General features: G+C 45.4%; 1 protein-coding gene across 1 annotated transcript in view; it reads right to left on the reverse strand.

Annotated features, from left to right (window-relative positions):
• Nucleotides 1-19,170, reverse strand: part of SCAP (SREBF chaperone) — a 654,188-nt gene that overhangs the window by 499,916 nt on the left and 135,102 nt on the right. The gene's annotated exons all lie outside the window — the stretch shown is intronic.

Here is a 19,170-nt window from a genome sequence, read left to right on the forward strand (position 1 = left end):
ACACAGTGGTAGCAGCCTCTCTTGTTGAGCCCTCATACCTTCTGGAGGCAACTTCCTGTCATATCTGCTGCAGATCTTAATGCAGAGGAGTATCCACCTCAATATGGCCTTTTTCTGCACTGATTTACCGTTCTTTGCATCAGAGAACCCCACTAAAGACAAGCCGTCCACAATATGCTCCTTTGACCGATTGATGTAAAAGTTCAAGGCTCTTTTAGGGTCTAAACTTATAAAGCTTCTTCTCCTCTGTCGAGGGGCGAGGTACAGCAAAGAATGTCAGAAGAGTGGCGAGACTGACCAACATGAAAAGACAAAAAAGACACTCTAGTCTGCAACACCGGTTTCACTTAGGAAAAGGAGGCTATGGAGGCTGAATAGTCAGAGCTTGCACTTCACTCATGCGACACGCTGAAATTAGAGCAATGAGAAAGAGTCCGTTTGTAATTTAAATAAAGGACAGCTGACCTGCTAAATGCAAAAAGCTGGACAAATAAACCTTTAACAGTGCCCACGGTAAGTCATTGGTGGGCCAAAGACAGTACAAAAAGCAAAACATCAGACAACTTTGATTACAATAGATCTGCATTAGGGAACCATACCAGGATACAAACATATCACAGCACCAGGCATAAATGGAATTTATGGATGGATGCCTAGCCGCTACATCCATTACTTCTGGAGGAAGTTAAAAAATAGTAAATTGTTGCTTTTCTATCGCCTCCTTTGGAGGTGTCCCTGCCCTGCTACTGCGACAGAAGACACTACCGAAGCAGCAGCCTGGTCGAACAATAGATGATCATGTCCAGAACTTTGAGGTACCACACTATCTTTAGGATGGCTTGGGCCCGGCAGCTCTTGATCTTCTTCAGAACTTGTAGTAGGGGAGACACTGGCAGTAAGGCATTCAGGAGTCCCATGCCCCTTTTTAGGCAGAACGCGTCTCCGTGAGAAAGCTTCCTTCGGAACAGCAATGTGCAAAAGTGCTGCCATTACACGTTCTCTGCATTGACAGTGGTGGCAGACGTCCTACGCCACCTCAGACTGTAGCTGCCACTCATTATGGCCTGTTGCCATATGATTTCAACAGCCATTGCATTCAAGGAACCTGCCAGGGCCCATGAACCAACTCTACCCAGCTTGTTGCAGTATCACAAAGTGGTGGTGTCGTCCATAAGGATCTGAACCCACCTCCCTTGATGGACAGTAGGGAGGCCTTCAACACCAACCAAATGGCTTGCAACTCCAACACACTGATGTGGAAGCAGTTGAGACGCAAGTCATTTGATTTCGACCTCTCACAGCATAGATGCACCAATCACCACCATCAGCCCTGAATGGGGCAGAAAGAGTGGTCTGGCACTGGTCAAGTTGGAGTCAAGTAGCCACCACCACAGGTCTTTTGCAATCGCCTCCGAACCCTGGATGGAATCGTACAGCTTCTTGTGGTGCTAAGTCCACTAAACCTTCATATCTCACTGCAGATCCCCCATGTGACAAATGGGGTAGTCCATTAGTAGGGTGCAGGAGGAAAGGAGGCCAAGAAGCAGCAGAGACACTCTTACTTACATCCAGGATGGAGGCTGAAACATCAGGATCATAGCCTGAATGTTTTGGACTAGCTGAACTGGAGAGAAGGCTAGAAACTGCACTATATCAAGAAAGTCTCAGATTAATGGGAGCTGCTGCGAAGGTGTCCAGTAGGACTTCAGCACGTTGATAAGAAACTCAAAGTTCCTAAGAGTTTCACCTTCAGCAGCCAGTGGTCAAGGTAGGGGCAAGAAGGGTATATCAAATCTCTGCAGTGGTAGCAAGGTTGTTTTTCGCTGTGAGACTTAGTTGTCCAAAGAAGCCTAGACTGCCTGCTGCAAGTTGGACAAATTGTCCCCCCCAACAGCCACTCTGATGTAAATGGAGTATGCAGGGATTCGAATAGGAATGGTATGAAATATTCTTGCTGGGCTATTTGGAGGACGCTTCTGTCAGGTGCGATGCCCTACAACCTGTCGAGTTAATACCTTATCCTGACCCCAACAGGATGGTCATATGCCTCCGAGGGCAGACTAAAGGAGTTTGCAAGTGGGAGGGATGGGGGACTAGGAAGCATGCTGTTCCTAAAGCCGTGACACTGTTTGGATAACCAACCCTAAAGTCAAATAGACAAGGGGGAGGGGACTGTTGCTGTGGAGATGAACCTTGGCATGGACTTTGAACCAAGTCCCTTCGAAGAATCGAAAGGGCCAAAACTGCAGGATACCCTGCCTCATGGGCATAGAAAAACCAAGTGAGCATGCTGTGGTCCTACTTTCCTTGATGCACTCCAGTGCAGAGTCAGCTTTATCTCCAAAGAGACGGATGCTGTCAAATGTCATATCCATCAGGGATGCTTGAGCGTCAGCTCAAAAGCCTGCAGATTTAATCCAAGCATGGTGCCAAAGCATCACGCTAATACCGACTGCCGTGTCCAAGCCGTCAGCAGTGTCTAGCCCAGAACAGAATACATATTTGGCTGTGACTCGACCTTCATGAATAATCTGCACAAGATTGGCATGATATTCAATCAGAACTGCTGGTAAGATCACGCTAACCATGTCCCACAATGCATGCAAGTATCGTCCTAGGAGGAAGCTGGTACGGACATAATGAAAGGAGAGAATAGCAGAGGAAAACATTCTCTCCCCAAATGCCTCCCAAGTTTTGATTACATATTAGAATGTGAGGTAGGGACACAGTTAGAGCTCAGTCTACTTGTGAACACCTGGACCACTAAGCTCTCAGGCATGGGGTGGTGTCTGAGAAAAGCCGGTTTCTTTGGGGCATGTCTGTGTCTTCTAACCATTTGCCTATTTACCGGTGGCCAAGACCAAGGTTTTACCCAAGTGCCCCTTGGTGGGTCTGTCAGGGTTTCCTTAAATAGAAGAGTGGATTCCGTGGAAGCCTGCCTAGGTTGCATGATTTCCATCAGGAGACTGGTTTTAACCTCAATGGATGGCATTTGTAGGTCTATCGCGTCAGCAGCATGCTGAAAGATTACCCCCAAAAGAGACTCATTCCTCTGTAAAAAGGGCCAGTAGTAGTAACTCAACCCAGTGTCCAGAAGGTGTACCGTCCACCGGCCTCCTGTAGGTCCATATAGAGATTGTCATCGTCCTAGTAATGGGATCAGTCATCCCCTTCATCGCCATTATTATCTCCCAGGCTATGCTGTGTTTGAAGTCTGAACGCAAAAAGTTCTGTAATGCTTATGGACGACTTCTGAGCAAAGGTAGCGGCCTATCAGCGTGGAAAAAAAACAGCCCTCGCCCAAGAGTTGTGGCATTCTTCTGCATAGGGATTTTTCCACAGCCAAACCACCCAGACTGCATCGAGGATGAATCTGCTGACAGTAATAAAAGCGGAGTCCCTGCCGATACAACTCCCTGAATGAAAAACAAAATAATAATAAGGAACAAAACCGCAGAATCAGCTATGGAAAAAAAGCTGAATAAGGATATATATATATATATTTACACATATCGTATACATACTTATTCAGTATATATATATATATATATATATATATATATATATATATATATATATATATATATATATATATGTATGTATCCAGCGAACGTGTCCCCAGTCAATCCAATTCAGATCGAAGAAAGGGCACGGACTTCAATTATGTGCAAAATCAGTTTATTCCATTTTACCGCTCCAGCTCGCCATGACTCGTTACGGTCACCGTTGTGGCGTTATATATATATATATATACACACACACACACATATATATATATATATATATGCGATAGCCTTCACCACTGCAATCCGTCTGCACAACAGATGAAAGCATATATACACCCATCCTTATTCAACTTTTTACCCATAGCTGTTTCCGCTCTTATGTTTCTTCTTATTATTTTTTTTTCTGGGCGTTGTAACTTTCGCTATATATATATTATCTACTGGCGGTCGCCAGTAGATAGTTATAGTTAGGACCGAGTTTCCATAGGAAATCTCAAAATTCTATTTTGAATAAGTTTGGCGCCGATTGACGAATCTTCGCAAAATTTTCAAAACTAATGGGGCGCTCCGCTCCGCTCCTACCCTGAAAGTCTCGGGGTGATTCGTCAAGCGGGGGCCGAGAAAAAAGGGGGGTCCCAAAACACGTTTTCCGCATGGATTTTTCCATAGGGACTTTAGTCGCAGCTACAGCCCGAACGGCTGAACAGAATTACGTGAAATTTGGCAGAGAGGTAGCCATAAGGTCCGTTGGGTGCCTTTTGCAGGTTTGGTGTATATCTGTTCAGTATTTTCTGAGAAAATAGCATTTAAATCAATATATATATCTGTACGCGCGCAGCGTGCGCGCAGAGTGCGCGCACTTGGCCGTCCGCGAGCGCACTTCTGATTGGTTGTTACATCTTAGTAAACATTCGAATCGGTCGAAACCAGGAAGTGTCGGTCGCCATTTTGTCTCTCGCACTGAGAGGGTGTTGAAACATAAAGGAGAAAAACATGTAAAGAGGGCAAGCTGAACAGTTCCTGACCCCCTAGCAGGGGTCAAGGGGTCCCAGGAGGTCCCCCTAGGGCAGGGGTCTTCAAACTGTGGGGCGCGACCCCCAGGGGGGCCGTGGAGTGATGCAAAGGGGGTCGCGCCTTCCCAGTCACACTTCTGCCCAGGCCCCACACTTCCCCCACCTGTGTCGTGTCTCAGCCCGGGCTGCTGCAGTGAAACTTGAGCTGCTGGGGGCTCAGCTGGGCAGTGTCTGGATTCCTATCTCCGGCACCCCCGTGTTTTTTCACAGGTCTTTAAAGACCATTTAACATGCCTTTGTAAACTGGTTACAGAGGCTTAGGTTTTTTTGCTGGTTCCAGTACCCCCTGGGTCCCCACTGTGCCTATTCCTTACATTTGGGTTTTACATTCACTGCCGTAGTGTGAGAATGCATTTCATGGAAAGGAATACAAAGTTGGCTTCCTGGGGGCGCCGTGAGTGAAAGTTTATTGTGCTTTTGAAGCACCTGCTGCAGCGTTTCTTTCCCCGGCAATTACCAGGCCTCACATAAATGTCAAGATAACTCGTGTGATTAATTATCTTCCTGGAGAGAGATCAGAATTTTGTATAGTTGAGGTTTTGACTTAGGTGAAGTTAGTGCAGTGGGTTAATATGCCTGCTGCAAAGAACGTGTACCAAGTAGATTACAGAGTGTGTATGATGTGAAGAGATCAGCAGGTTACTGCTTTCAAAAGAGACATCCTTTTGTTACTTGCAATTTATAACTTAAAGTCCTAATATAGAATAGTGAGCTATTAACTTTCATCCTAGAACAGCATGCACACTACAAAGAATACATTATTAGACCATTGATTAATGTTGCAAAAAGGGTTAATTTGGCTAGCAATCAATTCTTATTATTAAAGGAAACTCCCAACTATGCTGTTTCTTTTTCAACTCTGAGTTTGTGCTTCTCCACACCAAGCACTCTTGAACTATACTGCCTACCAGTATGGATGACATGTGACTCCTATACTTTTAGTCCTTTGGCTTATGTAACATTTCCTATACACTGATTTACACACTTATGATTGATTGTCTCTGTGTAATGTGTGTGTGATGCAAAGTGCTCGGACACCCTACACTGGTATGAGTGGCACTATATAACTAATTCAATGCATCTGAGAGTGTGGGGTTATGGAGACTTGGTCACTGTTAAAGGGTGCTAGTGAGAGAATCCGTGGTGGGGGTGGTCATTGGGGGGGCACCAACAAACATTGTCGCACAGGGCACCACCAGCACTAAAGCCGGCCCTGGGAAGTATGCACAGATAAGCGCTGAAAATACCGCTTTAGGTGACTGCTTTTTTTTGTACCGACTGGGCCATCAAAATAATCTGCTGGTAACCCTAACCATAGGACTGGAAGTTTGTTGCAGGATCAGCACATTATTTATTTCCTTCACCCTTGATCCCCGATTAATGCCGCAATAGTTTAACTTAGATCTTAAAGTCTACGCCCCCGTCAATAACATGCTGAGTTACTTCATGGGTCTGGGAATGCACCCTGCATTCAGACAACTCATTCCTCATTCTCGCCCTTTATTGTCACGCTCACCTTGCACTCACAGTGATCACAATGCACTCACACTGATCACCATGCACTTGCACCATTCACCCGCTCACCTTGCACTCAGTGATCACAATGCACTCACACTGATCACCATGCACTTGCACCATTCACCCGCTCACCCTGCACTCACAGTGATCACTCTGCACTCAAAATGCACTTGTCCTGCTCACACTATACCTCAACCTGCAGTCACACGAGTACACGAGTACACTACTCACCCTGCACTCATGTGACACTTCACTCACCTGTCCCCCTCACTACTCAATATGCAACTCACTCAAACAAGCCCATCAGTAATCATACATTCATTCATCCCATTCTGAACTTGCATCCGCACCCGAAATGAGAGAGGACAGCAAGGGAGTGAGAGAATTTGATTGAAGAGGTCAGGGATGAGGAGAAATGTAAAATTGCCGAAGAGAAGTGTGGACACGCAAGAAGTGAGTGTGATCCAAAGGTGAGGGCTTCTGTTAGAACAAAGGGGAGATGTGAAAGAGGAATGGGGGGACTGGAGAGGTGTAAGATACAAATAGACAAAAATTTGAATGAAGAGACGAGGTGAATGAGAAGTGCTGAGGGGCACGGGAGGTGACAGGGCCAGAGAGGCCATGAGATAAATGTGAGAGACTGTTAGAGATGAGGGCAGTGAAAGGACAGAATGTCAAGAGGTGATTAAAGGTGAAGTGAGAGGTTGAATGGGGAGAGTTCAGAAGTTGTAAAAAGGGGTGAAAGAAAATGACCTGCAAAGCGAGAGAGGGATCCGGGGTTAGGAGAGGAGAGAGGGATGGAAGGGAGGGGGTGAGAGGAAAGCTGCGTGGGTAAACGGCTTAACTCTACACAAAACCGCCAGGGTTTTAAGGGACCCCTGCTTCTTCCGGTCATGGCCAGGTGAGCTTCTAATGTGGCAGCACGTATTGCTGCAGAGTGGAAGGCCCTTCACAAAGGTTGACTTGAAATCTTTCTGATGATAATTGCTGTATTTTGGTTATAAATGGGTACTGATTGGGTGAAATCTTTCCTCAGCGTTACTGTGTGTAACAAACATCAAAATAATGAAGCAATGCTATCCCAAAATACGCGGCATCACATAACCTCATTTACATTTTCATCCCACGCAATTTAGTCAACAGGTTTAGACATTTTTGTCAGGAGGGGGTCCTTACGCCTCAAAATGTTGACAGGGGGGTCTCGGCATCCAAAAGTTTGAAGACCTCTGCCCTAGGGCAATTAAAAAAAATTAATTTTTTCGGAAAATCGCCGAGTGCGCGAAGCGTGCGCGCACTATCGAAATGAAAAAAATTCCGCTAGGTTCGCGCAGCGTGCGCGCACGGTATATTTGCATTAAATTAAAATTGCAATATCAACCCCCCCGTGTGCACATGCTGTGCGAATCACTGCATGTGTGCATGGCTTATTTAATAAGTAACATAGTATACCACAACCCTTAACAACAAAGCGTATCATGTGTCCTCCTTGTGCAGACGGAGCGCGAAGTGCACCGTGCGTACATGGCCCATTAAGCGTAACGTGGGCCCACCGTGCGTGCACGGTGCGCAAAGTGCACCGTGCGTACGCGGCACTAACTGCGTAAAGTGGGCGCGAGGTGCGCAAAGCGCACTGCGTGCTCACCGTGCGTGAAGTGGGCGCGCGGTGCGCAAAGCGCACCGCGTGCCCATCGTGCGCGCACCGTGCGCGAAGCGCACCGTGCGCGAAGCGCACCGTGTGCGCACGGCACGAACGGCGTAAAGTAACTTAGCATTTAAAAAAACGTACAAATTCACTGAAAAAACCATAGGTTTCACACACGTTATAGTTAGGAATTAGCATTTAAAAAACCTTGCAAATTCACTTAAAAAACCATAGGTTTCACACATGTTATAGTTAGCTGGGCATTTTCCTCATGAAAAACCAATGAAATTCCCCCGTTATAGTTAGTGCAGGCAACTATAACTCACGCGACCTTAATCCGCTGCTGATGACGTCAGATATTACATCACTGATGACATATGTGTCTTTCTGAAAAAAAATGAATAAATATATGTATAGCTAAAAAAAAAAGGAAGAAGACATGGGTATATAAATGTGTAAATACAGTGATGTAATATCTGACGTCATCAGCAGCGGATTACGGTCGCGTGAGTTATAGTTGCCTGCACTAACTATAACGGGGGAATTTCATTGGTTTTTCATGAGGAAAATGCCCAGCTAACTATAACATGTGTGAAACCTTAACTGAATACACAGGAACACATAAAAATCAAATGATTCAGAGTGCTAAATGAGCTACTCTAGCAAAGCATATGCTCTATGCATAGGCTTCGCACCACAGAAATGTAATTTCTAAACCCAGTTCCAGAAATCTCAGGCTGGAGAATTAAAAGAAGAGTATAGGCAGGTCAAGAAAGAAGATCGGTTTCTCATACACTGCCCCACATATGAAGAAACAACCAACTATTACAACAGGGAAAATGCCCACCAGGATCACTGAATTTATCAAGATTGAACAAGAAGAGAAGCTGGGACGCAGGAAAACTATGTTAAAAAGTGAATTCAAAAGCTTTTGAAATACTTAAAAACCCATAAGCAGTCGGTGCCAATAAAGTATTAATGATACCATGATGCAAGAATAGCAAGAAAAAGCAAAAGAGCTAGAGTGTGAGATTAACTTTTGACTGCGGATGAGGAAACCCTATTAAGAGTCCTAGATACATGTATACAAACTAATACATCTACAGATATCGATATTCACTTAAAAACACAGTTCTAGTTCAGCTTGCGCAATCTCTGAAACAGTCCCATGGTGAAATAAAACTAAGGAATTTAAAAAGGCTAGTGCCGTTATAGTTCTAAATCGAGCCCAATCAGGATCAGCTAAACAAACCAAAACTTGCACACTGCCATGGAAACAGTAACTAGTCTACAAAATAGACTGCTCAAGATCTCAAACATTATGTAACAGATGCCATCTGAAAGGGCATTGATGGCTTCTGTGATAATACTACATATCACCCTAACATTGACAATATTAATGACATAATATATACAGTGCAATTGCATGTCAAAATAAGCATATTTGATGGTGTCAACACAAGCGTACTGCTGATCTGGCCACAATTTAAATTACACTGGCAAAACTCTCAAAGGTCCCATTACACAATTTTGCTTACTTTTCCCCCGCATACGCAAGAGACATTTTCTGCATGAACCAGTACCCCCCCACCCCAAGTGTACTGCGTGTGCAATTTTTATATCACGCATGCCCCTATGTGTAAAAAGTTATACATGATTCAGTTTAGGGTCAAAGGCAAGGAGTCATGGCTTAGAGACCGCAGTGCCCGAGCACACCTCACCACCCTCCAAAAAACAAAACATTACCAAAGATTTGAGGCTGTCACCGATGCCCTGGAAAGTTTTAACAACCGCAATGAGTGTTGGCTATGCAGAGCCTCCACACAATGAGCTGGAAACTCGCTCTCTGTAGCGGTGTCCAATTCACTGTGGACACAGTGTGACGTTAGCTCTTCACCGGAACCATGTGAAAGAGCAGTTATTATGTGACACGGCCGTATATACTTTTAATAGATCGCGATTTTGACCATTTCCTGTTGACACGTTTTAGACTGAATACTTTATATAGATCCCTAAGTTTCCCCGAAGTAAATGATTGGACTAGAGTTCTGTGTAAGTGTCCGTGTGACGACATCTCTGTACAATCAACTATCCATATCATGTTTTTTTGTAAATATTATGTCACACCAAGAAGGAGATGGATTATCCCTGTTTTAAAGAATTTAGGACTAAAACAGTGTCAGCCTGCATTTTTAGCATTACAGTTCTTAGAAAACAAATTTGTTATTGCATCTGTTACTGCCTATAAGGTGATCTGTAATTATATATTCAAGTGGCACAGAAATTATCTTTTAATTATGAATTGTATAATGGTTATTTTACAGTAACCGAATAAAGATATTTGATGTGACACACTGTGCTATTGTGCGAGTTGGCGCGTCTAATAGTAACCTCTGGCTACTGTAGGTAAAGGTGGAATGGAAGCAGACCCTGAAAGGTGCAGCATTTTCCAGCAGGCCTACTGGAAGGTGCACCAGTGGTTGATAGCATGGATGGAAAATGTCAGGGAATCAACATCGGAGACAGCCGTACATACAGAGAGAGAAGAAAGATTTCTCCCAGTCGTCTACCCACAAGAAAGGAACAACAGAAGAAAGTGGTGATGATTGGCCAGCAGAAGGCCTAGGACCTGGACGAAGGGAGATAATGGTGACCTCAGAAACCATTCTGGGGAAACTGGACAGTATTAAGAAAGCATCTATTGCGACAAAATCCAGACTGAAACACCTGGAGAAAGGGATGACTGTAAAGGAGGCTCCTGTTTCGGCTATGGACACAAGAGTACAAATACTTGTAGAGCAGCTGGACTGTGTAGCAAAGAGGTTCAGGAGCAGGTGAATTTTCAGTGTAGGATCACAAGGGCACTGTTAACGGTAAATAGCAAGATTGAAAACATGAGGTGGTTAAGCAAACAATTTTGGGATTTCTCAGAGTATCATTTGAGAAGAAAATAACAAAGGAGCAGTCCCCGTTCGCAGCTCAACAGCCACCCCATGGATTACGATGACAAAGAACTGGTGAGGAAAGCCTACAGACTGCCATCCAGATCCTCCAATGCCTCCGTGTTCCCAGCTGGTGTTACAGTTACTGTAACTCCGTGTGACCTGGACCTTCGCAAACCTATATTAAGGAAGGCGTGATTGGAAATCATAATCCACAGGTTCAGTCAGCACATTCTCCTCTTTCCAGGCCTCAGTGCAATGACTCAAAGGAGCAAGGAGTTATAAGTGTTGAGAAAGGATTTGATGAAACTGGAAATCACATGCTCACTCTGGTACTGAGCACTGCTGTAGGTGCTGTGGAAGGATAGGAGTTAAATCTTCAATCAACATGAAGCACCCATCTATTTCTTGGATAGAGTCAAATCTACGGGTGTTACAAAGACAGATGCTTGTAGTTTGCACAAGAGTGGTAATCCCACCATCTGAGTCCTCTTGTGGGCTCACAAAGCCATACAGGGAGTTTGGAGGGATTCACCTCCGTGTAAGCTAGCAGAGTTTAAGACTGATAATTTTACTGTGATCCCACTATTTCAGCTGCTTCACACTCAACATTTCCCTATTTGCTCCCCTAAATTAAGTTCAGATATTTCTTCCCTTTTCTTTTTTCACACTATTCCATGCAGGGCAAAATTGTGAACACTACAGTCTGAACATCAATCCATATTCCACGGTCTATTGTTTACCTTACATTTCCCTCTTTTTCTTTCTGTACCCTTTTTCCTATCGCACTAAATTTGGCTTATAGAGGCAAATATTTGTTTGTGTCATGCCCCAAAAATTAAATGTTTGCAGTTTAACAGATTGAGATATGTAGGTGTACCTTTTTCATATATCACTGGAAAGGGAGGGATGCTGCAATGCTTGCTGGTAGGCAGATCATACATTTGCTTCTAATAAAAAAACATTGAAACATAAAAGGTCACTTTTAGTATAATGCTTTACCATTCGAATGTAGAGATCACGAGGAGACAGGGTTTGGCCAATGAAATGCAGACAGTGGTAAATTTGTGAAAAAATAAATGCAGGTGCCCGAGGCTCTGCCCAGATACTTATGGCCTATTAAATGGCAGTTCGCCTTAAACCAAGGCTTTGTAGTCTTGCATCCACCTCACACCTCTTTAATACACTATCAGACAGTCCTATCCCTTTATCTCGCTTTTTCTTTCAAAATTTATGGCATCTTTCTCTTCTTTCTCCTGTGTTTGTAGGATACTCCAGTCAAGATGGGAGTCTAGGAAAATCCCATTTCACAGTTGTGCCTCCGTTTTTGAGGTAAGCTGAAATGATTGTAGATATATGCTAGCCTGCCACCGATCACCCATCTGGACTTCCACAGGGCGAATTACAGAGTATGCCATTACGGGGATGTGAGGTAGCAGAGCAAACTCTACAGCAGGGGCATTCGTCCACTGGTTCGTTCACAGATGTGTTTGGCACAGATTATGGGCAGAGCCTGGCTCTTAGTGCAGAGCAGGTTTAACGCGGGGCTATCTGGGACAGGAATGTAGACGAGAGACCATCATTTTAGATTATATAAAATCCCCACACGGGATGCAAACGAGCAATACTCCGTGTGTACCCACCATAAGAGGAGCTCGCGGCAGACTCTGTCCGGTTCTCACGAGTTTGAACAGAGTGTGGAGGCCGCACCGAGTACACCAGCCCCTTTCTGCTACCGCCTGCGGCAGCGAGCTGGGAGCCCCGCACCGCAGAATGGTGAGAACGCCCTTGAGGTGCCCGGGAGGCTGGCAGTGGCACAGCCTTCCCAGGAAACCAGAGTGACCCGCGACAAGCACCACAAAAGGCTCTTTGAGTGGGGGACAGAAGCTAGTGGCCCGGGGGTAAAGTTATTCGCTCGCTCGCGTACTGACAAGGGGCGCAGGCGGACAGGACTACGCTAAAAAGCGTATTCAGCGATATCCGGAGCAAACCCGCGAGCTCCGAGAAGGGTGGGCAGCAGAAGAATGCCCGTCACAGCACAGAGCACGGCCGAGCTGGCCACCCAAGGACTCTATCGTCTTTCAGCTGGGCTGAAGGCTACAGGCCCGCTTTCAAGGCCCGATGGAGCGCGAGCTACCCCTGAAAGATGCCACGGCCCTATCAGACGCGGCTCTCTGCAAGTGGTCGCACCCAGGGGAGCGGAAAGGGGCTCCTAGTTCTAAGCAACACCCTTTAATGACTCCATATCACCAAGGCCGCAACGCTCCAACTCCGAACTTTTATTCAAAATAAAATCAATCATTTCAGTTGTCTTTGAAGAACTGGAGTAGCTGACGTGAACCAGAACTACAAATATCCGTGCACACTAGGCTAAACCAAACCTATAGCGGGTGCACTCTCTTCTTGGGCACATGAAGTTATTTGGCAAACTTTAACTTAATACAGAACATGGTTTATGTAGTAGGGAAGAAAAACAAGCAACCTGTAAACGGTGCTACCGAGCAGTCTCAAGCACATTTGAAGGAGTCCCCCTGATACTGGCACACAATGGAAGCGCGTGTTTTCTTCTATTTCTACAGCAGAATACTAAACAAACATTGGCAAAACCAATAGGTTGTGCTTATGCGAATTTTATTAGCTTTGTTTTTTGCACATGTTGCAGATAACTATAACAAAGACGTGAAATCACGGAAAGAGCTGCCGACTTGAGAAACCAGGTTCGAATTTCGGCATCAGCCCAACATCCTGTGAACCTGGCCAAATAATGTAATCGCTCCAGTGTCATAAAAAAGTGGTGTTAAGTGGGCTTCCTATATTTTTTGGCCCCTGTGCCACTGCACCTCCTGCACTATTCAAATCATTAGTGTCTGCAAGGCAACTGGACTTGTGATTGCTTGCTTAGTAGTAAAATACAGCAATAATCTGTGTTCTGTGGGTTTCCTAGACCTTTTGGCCCCTGTGCCACTGACTTTCTCTACTATTCAAATCCTGACCCTAGTGCCTGCAAGGTGACTGCACTTGGGACTGCTTGTTTAGTAGTAAATTATAGCAATAATTGGGATGGCTTTCATCACAAGAGTGCAAGTCAAGGGCTGCATTGGTGCCTAGCGCCGTTACAATGGCGTTTATGATCTAAAATGTGATTTTTGGTGTCAAGGGAGTGGTAGTGATGGGTGCCTGAACAAGCATAGGATGCTGGCAGCAGAACATGAAAGAAAAATCACACATTCTAAAGAAGTATATACATGCACTTCAGGGTCGCAGTTAAACTCTGGCGAAATCAATAAACATGCCTGCTTTAGACTAAAACACAAAGAAGCTTAAATATTTTAACACTGCATGTACTTTCAAAGCAGCATAACGCAAGTGCCTCAATATGTAAAGCACTGGTGCAAGCATGCACGTGGGAGCCTGCAGATGTGCTCATTTGTAATGAAAACAAGCCCCGGTAACAAAGCCAGCAGCAGTACACAGCTGCTCTGCTCAAAAATCCCCTGACAGTAAAGGCGAGTCAAAGAACAAGATGAAGCACTCAAGAGATCTGGAAAGGCAATCTTCGAGTCTGTACAAAGCACATGTCATAGGCCTATGGTATTGACGTAGGAACCGTCGGGATGGCTCTCATCTCAAGAGTGCGAGTCTGAGGCTGCTCTGATGCAGAGCGCCGTTACATTGGCGTGTATGATATAAAACGTGATTTATGGTGGGCTGGCAGCAGAACGTGAAAGAAAAAAAATCACACATATTACAGAAGTTAACACATGCGCTACTGGGTTGCACTCAAACGCTGACGAAATCAATAAACATGCCTGCTTTAGACTAAAACATAAAAAGCAGAGCTACACACATAACAAGCAGTCGTCAAACACACTTGAGCACAAAGAAAAAGGTAGTGCCATAAAAGGTGGGGGAAAAGTACTTGGTCCAAGCTCCACTGATAGGAAAAAACACAACAGGAAACAGTATGCTGCAACCAACAGAAAACAAGGAAAACAGAGCGACAAGCATACAAACAAATGTAAAGTAAGGGCAGGTTGTAAGCCCCTTTTAAGATTTTTTTTTTATGAATACAAAATACTGCGCAAGCTCAGCGCTAGCTCTGTGCAGGCGAAACCTAAAAAAGGAGACACTAAGCCCAGTCATGCTGTGGTCAGCACTTGCAGTTTAAAGTGTACACAACTCCATGCTGGCAGCTCCTGGTATACCTGTTGCTGATTATGCCCCACAATATGAACAGGAGGGTGAGGATAGGCGGAAGCAAAGGATTGATAAGAGCTGGAATGGGTGGCAATGGGACATGCAACGAAAGGAGACTTTACATAAAAGGAAATTTGTTTTTTTTGTCATTGCAGTGGTGCTGATAGGCAGGAGATACCGCATTCCTTGCACTCCTGAGGCTTGAGCCGGGAGTAGGAGACTTAGAGTTTCTTTAACAGGCATACAGAACCGCTATCGCGGCTTGAGGCGATTTATTTACACAGTTTTAACTTTGTTTTAATCCCGCATTTTCACTTTTTCGCTGATCGAATATTTTGCACTTTGGTTTTTAAAACATCCACTTTTATCCCAACACTAGTAGCGCTTGCCGCTTCACTCACCTGGCTTCCCCTGCCTTCCTGACGCTCACCGGACCCGAGCAGGCTCCACCTGTGGATCGGGCTCCTGGAAACGGCGGCCATCTTGGATAAGCAAGGGCGGTTAAGGCGGTCTAGTTGTTTTTTACGGCTATATCAGGGGCACTGGCGCGACCGCGCACTGTCCTTGCACTCCTGAGGCTTGAACCGGGAGTAGGAGACTTAGAGTTTCTTTAACAGGCATACAGAACCGCTATCGCGGCTTGAGGCGATTTATTTACACAGTTTTAACTTTGTTTTAATCCCGCATTTTCACTTTTTCGCTGATCGCATATTTTGCACTTTGGTTTTTAAAACATCCACTTTTATCCCAACACTAGTAGCGCTTGCCGCTTCACTCACCTGGCTTCCCCTGCCTTCCTGACGCTCACCGGACCCGAGCAGGCTCCACCTGTGGATCGGGCTCCTGGAAACGGTGGCCATCTTGGATAGGCAAGGGCGGTTAAGGCGGTCTAGTTGTTTTTTACGGCTATATCAGGGGCACTGGCGCGACCGCGCGCAGCGGGCGCGCCTAAGGCAAGCCCGTCTGCGCCCGTCCGCGACGGGCCGGGACCAGGGGCCACATCCCCTACCCAAACGAGTAGTGATATCCCAGGAGAGACGAGCTGCCTTATTTCTTACTCCAGTAGTGAGCTTAGGAGTCTCAACAGTATAAGGGTAAGCAAGTCTGCACTATGTGCACGAATGGGACCATTAAACACCATGGGCCCTTTCTGCTGCCATAACTGCAGATGGGAGAGTGACACCTGGCATGATCCCACTCCGACAAACACCCCAAATCTTGCCCTCAAATGCATCTACCTTAACGCTAGATCCCTACCCAAACACGCAATGGAGATATGGGACATACTTACCGATATCAAACCCGACTTGGCCTTTATAACAGAGACCTGGCTTGACAACCATAGCACCCCCGATGTCGCAATAGCCCTTCCAGCTGATTACAAAATACTTCATTTAAATAGAGTGAAGAAAAGAGGTGGCGGGGTAGCTTTGCTATTTAAGGACTCCCTCACCTGTAGACAAGAGGTGATTAGCCAATAGCCATGAAGCAATGGCATTTTCAGTGTCTATAAACACCAACATTCTATTTGGTGGAGTGATAATTTATAACCCCCCGGGCAGTACGTTAGACTTTAGTGCCCAGCTTCTTGCACAAATCATGCCAGTCTGTCTTAAAAACAAAAATATCCTGCTGATAGGGGATTTCAATATACACTACGACAATAGCAACAACCCCCTAACTAAACAGCTACTGGAGGATATGGAAATCCTACAGCTGACTCAGAGAATTGATCAGCCTACACACATGGCAGGACACATATTAGATCTAATGTTCTCTAACATAGGAGCCATTGACATCAACGAGATAAAACCAATGATATGGACAGATCATTTTATGATTGTGTTTTCCATTAACCTATTTACTAAACACTCCAAACTACCGGCCTCGGCAGCAGTAAAAACAAGGAGCTGGAAAAACTTTTCTGTAGAAAAATTCCAGCAACATTTCACACATGTAAACACAGGAATTACTAACACTAACGACGAAATAGAACTACTCCAGAACATCATTAGGAGTGCACTGGAACATTGTTCAGCACCACACTCCAAACACAAACGTAGATCCACAATATCAGAGAAATGGTACGGATCAGAACTAAAGTAATTGAAAAGGAAATGCACATTATGTGAACATAAATGGAGACTCAATAAAACCCAAGAAACTAGAGCCACATACAAAAGAGAACTTACACTTTATAACAAAGCCATTAGGAAAGCGAAGAAAGAATATTTCTCACGTAGAATAACAGAAAATAAAAACTCATCGAAAGAACTATTTAAAATAGTCAAAGAACTATGTAGCACTGCGAGTCTCTCATTAGATTTCACTCCTTCGCAAGAAGGCTGCAACAAAATAAATGAATACTTTTGCGAGAAAATAGACACAATTTATGCCTCTTTCTCTAATATCGGACTGGAACATACAGAACCCTATGTGCCATTCACAATTCAGGCTAGTTGTCCCAGGTTCGGCCCCTTCTCAGAGGAGGAGGTGGGCAAAGTTATGTTAGAAGTAAAATCAGGCTCTCCATTGGACCCATGTCCACATCATATCTTCTCACAACTAACTCCAATAATCTGCCCGGCCGAAACAAAAGCATTTAACCTCTCTCTAAACTCCGCTGAATTTCCAAAAATCTGGAAAAACGCCAGTGTCACCCCTTTATTAAAAAATGCAGGTTCTGATGTTAATAACCCGGCAAACTATCGGCCTATATCACAATTACCCTATTTATCTAAAGTATTAGAAAAACTAGTCAACAGGCAGTTGTCCAATTTCCTGGAAGCCAATGATCTACTAGATATCTCTCAAACAGCGTTCCGGACCAATAACAGCACCGAGACAACACTCCTGGCAGTGATGGATAACATCAGAACCCAGGTAGATCGGGGGAAAATGGTCGCCCTGATATTATTGGACCTCTCGGCGGCATTTAATACCGTACCACACAATCGGTTACTGGAAATTCTTGCAGCAAAAGGCATCCGGGAAAATGCTTTAGGGTGGCTACATTCTTTTATGCAAGATAGGACACAATCAGTACGGATGGGTGACTTTTCATCCCCTCCCTGGAACATCAAGTATGGGGTCCCACAAGGGGCCTCACTGAGTCCGACTTTGTTCAATGTGTTAGTTTCCTCGTTGGCTGCAATAGGAAGAAAGTGGGGTGTCGATATCTGTTCCTATGCAGACGACACCCAACTGATGATCACATTGGATGAGGAGGATGACCCAAAGGACAGGTTACTAAATTGCCTCACGGAACTAGCTAATTGGATGCATAGCCATTGTCTTAAGCTAAATGCAGATAAGTCCGAAATACTGTTGCTCGGCAGACATACACAGCTATGGGACAGCAGCTGGTGGCCCACAACCTTGGGCACCCCCCCCCCAGCCCGACAACGACGGCTAAGAATCTAGGTGTGACACTAGATAACACTCCGAGTATGAAAACCCATGTATCAATAATCTGTGGTAAAGGCTTTGCATTACTGAAAATGCTCAGAAGAGTCTTTCCATGGTGTGATGGATCGTATGGAGGGTGGGTTGGAAGCAAAACATCGTGACTCGTTAATGGACTGAGTAATCGGGTTTTTATTGAGTTCAAACGCCTTTCTTTCTCTCTCTAGAAGGGTTCTGGACGTTGCAGGGTCGTCTGGCTTGTGGAAGTCCGGGTCAAGGGTTCCTCCATAGGGACCGTCTCCTCGTCCGTCCGTTGAAACACACAGGGACACAAAGGTAAGTAGGCTTGAAGGGGCCGTAGGCGATTTGAGGGGGAAAGGATTGTGAGGGATCACCGGGGCTACCACCAACTGCCGTGTCTCACTTAACACAAAAGAAATAACAAGAAGTTCCTAGGCACAGAGGTGTGGTTGTGGGGGGAGTGCTGTTAACCAAAAAGAACACCCAACACTCAGGTTCCCCGCGTCTCCGTGACCTCCCTCTTACTAATCACCCCGTTCCTCCCCGTGATTGTGAAAGGCTCAAGATACGATCACGTACCTTTCCCAGCCACGCTCCTCCAGGAATGTGGCGGGGCGCGTAGCGTATCCGTTGGCCTCCTGGCTCCATCGGCGACGCACCTCGGATTCCGCTCTCCTCTTCCGTCGTGGTCTCTCGCTCTCTGCTGCTTTCTCGCTCCTGCTCCGTCTCCTTCTCTCTGCTCTTGCTGCTCCCTCTGGCTTTCGCGCTCTCCTCTTCTTCCGGGTTCCCCTTACGAGGGCTCGGGGCCTCGGATTGGACGGCGGCCTCTGACGTACTTTTCGTCGACTCCTCCCCGAGGGATTTTC

This window comes from Triturus cristatus, chromosome 10, assembly GCF_964204655.1.
Source record: "Triturus cristatus chromosome 10, aTriCri1.1, whole genome shotgun sequence".
Lineage (NCBI taxonomy): Eukaryota > Metazoa > Chordata > Amphibia > Caudata > Salamandridae > Triturus > Triturus cristatus.